Source organism: Somniosus microcephalus, unplaced genomic scaffold (assembly GCF_052327205.1).
Source record: "Somniosus microcephalus isolate GS21.2 unplaced genomic scaffold, FLI_Smic_1.0 unresolved_chr1, whole genome shotgun sequence".
NCBI classification, from domain to species: Eukaryota; Metazoa; Chordata; class Chondrichthyes; order Squaliformes; family Somniosidae; genus Somniosus; species Somniosus microcephalus.
In genome coordinates this window covers 50,618,317-50,621,238 of record NW_028225179.1, presented here as the reverse complement: position 1 = coordinate 50,621,238, position 2,922 = coordinate 50,618,317, and the positions used below count along the sequence as shown (strand labels likewise).

Genomic DNA, 2,922 nt, shown 5'->3' with positions numbered 1-2,922 from the left:
AACGCATCTTCCCCTCCCCTTTCAGCATTCCGTAGGGACTGCTCCGTCCAAGACACCCTAGTCCACTCCTCTATCACCCCCAACAGCCCTTCCCCTTCGCCTGGCACCTTCCTGTGCAAGCGCAGGAGATGTAACACCTGCCGATATACCACCCCCTTCCCACTGTCCAGGGCCCCAAACACCCTTTCCAGGTGAAACAGCGATTTGCTTGTACTTTTTGCAATCTAGTATACTGTATTCGCTGCTCACGATGTGGTCTCCTCTACATTGGGGAGAACAAACGCAGATTGGGTGATTGCTTTGAGGACATCTCCGTTCAGTCCGTAAGGGTGACATTGAGCTTCCGGTCACCTGTCATTTTAATTCACTGCTCCACTCCCACTTGGACCTCACCATCCTTGGCCTCTTGCATTGTTCCACGGAAGCTCAACGTAAACTCGAGGAACAGCACCTCTTCTTCCGATTAGGCACTTTGCAGCCTTCTGGACACAATATCGAGTTCAACAATTTCAGATCATAACCTCGGCCCCTATTACATTTTTACTTACATTTTTTCTACCCCTTTGTTTTGGGTTTTCCCTTCCCCCCCCTTTCCTTGATTTTCTCTCTCCCACGTGGCAGCTGTCTCTCATCCTGCCAATACATTTCACACCTAATCTGAGCTGTCTTTTGTCTCCACTGTCCTATTACTATCTCGTCTGGTTTTGAATACCTCTTAATGTCTCTTTACTTCATTTGTTCTATCGCAGCCCTGCCTTCGATCTATTTAATTTCCTTTCCAGTTTTGAAAAAGGGTTCACCCGAAACGTCAAATCTAATTTCTCTCCACGGATGTTGCCTGGCCTGTTGAGTTTTGCCAGCATTTTCTGTTGTTTTTTCGGATTTCCAGCATCTGCAGTATTTTCCTATCGTACGAGTTGTTAAGGTGTTGTGTTCGAAGTTGCATTGGGTTTCCCTGCGCAGGTGCGAACCCAGCTCACTTAATTCGAAATATATCAATCTTTTTTGCTCGAATTCTTTGAGGATGTAACATAAAGGGTGGATAAAGGGGAACCAGTGGATGTAGTGTATTTGGACTTCCAAAAGGCATTTGACAAGATTCCACACAACAGATTACTGATCAAGATAAGAAATCACGGGATTGGGGGTAATATACTGGCATGGGTGGAAGATTGGCTATCTAACAGAAAACAAAGAGTTGGGCTAAATGGTTCATTCTCGGGCTGGCAATCAGTAACTAGTGGTGTTCCGCAGGGGTCAGTGCTGGGACCCCAATTCTTTACAATCTATATCAACGATTTGGAGGAAGGGACCGAGTGCAACATATCCAGGTTTGCCAACGATGCAAAGATGGGAGGGAAAGCAATGAGTGAGGAGGACATAAAAAACCTGCAAAAGGACATAGACAGGCTAAGTGAGTGGGCAGAGATTTGGTAGATGCAATATAATGTTGGAAAGTGTGAGGTTATGCATTTTGGCAGAAAAAATCAAAGAGCAAGTTATTATATTAAATGGAGATAAACTGCAAAGTGCTACAGTACAAAGGGATCTGGGGGTCCTGGTGCATGAAGAACAAAAAGTTAGTGTGCAGGTGCAGCAGGTGATCAGGAAGGCCAATGGAATCTTGGCTTTTATTGCATGGGGGATGGAGTATAAAAACAGGGAAGTTTTGCTGCAGATATACAGGCTATTGGTGAGGCAACACGTGGAATACTGCGTGCAGTTTTGGTTGCCATATTTAAGAAAAGATATACTTGCTCTCGAGGCAGTTCAGCGAAGGTTCACTCAGTTGATTCCGGAGATGAGGTGGTTGACGTATGAGGAAAGGTTGAGTAGGTTGGGCCTCTACTCATTGGAGTTCAGAAGAATGAGAGGCGATCTTATCGAAACATATAAGATTGTGAGGGGGCTTGATCGGGTGGATGCGGTGAGGATGTTTCCACTGATGGGTGAGACTCGAACTAGGGGGAATAATCTAAGAATCAGGGGCTGCCCTTTCAAAACTGAGATGAGGAGAAACTTCTTCACTCAGAGGGTGGTAAATCTATGGAATTTGCTACCCCAGAGAGCTGTGGAAGCTGCAAAATTAAATAAATTTAAAATGGAGATAGACAGTTTCCTAGCAGATAAGGGAATTAGGGGTTATGGGGAGAGGGCAGGGAAGTGGACGTGAGTCTAGATTCGGATCAGCCATGATCCTATTGAATGGCGGAGCAGGCCCGAGGGGTCGTATGGCCCACTCCTGCTCCTACTTCTTATGTTCTTATGTTCCTAAATCCACTCCTTTATATGAGGTGTTGTGCTGGATTTGCTCACAATCCTCCCCACAACTACTTGACGACGGCAAACTTTTTCTTCTCTGTTCTGAGTTTGACATCAAACCGACCATTTTTGACAGTCCCTCACCTGAATTAACAGAAGGCCTTTTGCTTACAGAGCTGATTGTACATTTTCAACATTGTAGATCTGGGTGCACGGGCAGCACAAATGGTGAAGCGGACTTTCTTGCAGATTAGTTCTGTTTGGATACAAAAAGTCGTAAACGAAAAAGTTAACGGGAGACGAGGTGGCCGAGTGGTTAAGGCGATGGACTGCTAATCCATTGTGCTTTGCATGCGTGGGTTCGAATCCCATCCTCGTCGTTTGTGTTAAATATTTGACAATTTCAGTTCTTTTGGCATTCACCTTTAACGTCTTGTCCAAATTCACCTTTTGCTCCCAAGCCTGCTTAATTTAGCTTATGAGATGTCTCAAGTTACCAATATGTACTTTAAAGGGAAAACACTTGTAGGTCTATGGAGAGTGGGACTAATTAGATAGCACTCTCAGAGACAGCTTACTTCAGTACCGTCAGAATCTGAGGTTCCAATACTTAATGAGTTTCACACTTATATGTCGGCGGCTCGTTTTTCTAGTGGTATA

General features: G+C 44.9%; 1 non-coding gene across 1 annotated transcript; it reads left to right on the top strand.

The window, feature by feature from the left end:
• The first annotated feature begins 2,560 nt into the window (after positions 1–2,560).
• Positions 2,561–2,642, top strand: trnas-gcu (transfer RNA serine (anticodon GCU)). Its single transcript has one exon. It is a non-coding gene; the product is annotated as a tRNA-Ser (tRNA).
• The last annotated feature ends 280 nt before the right edge of the window (positions 2,643–2,922 follow it).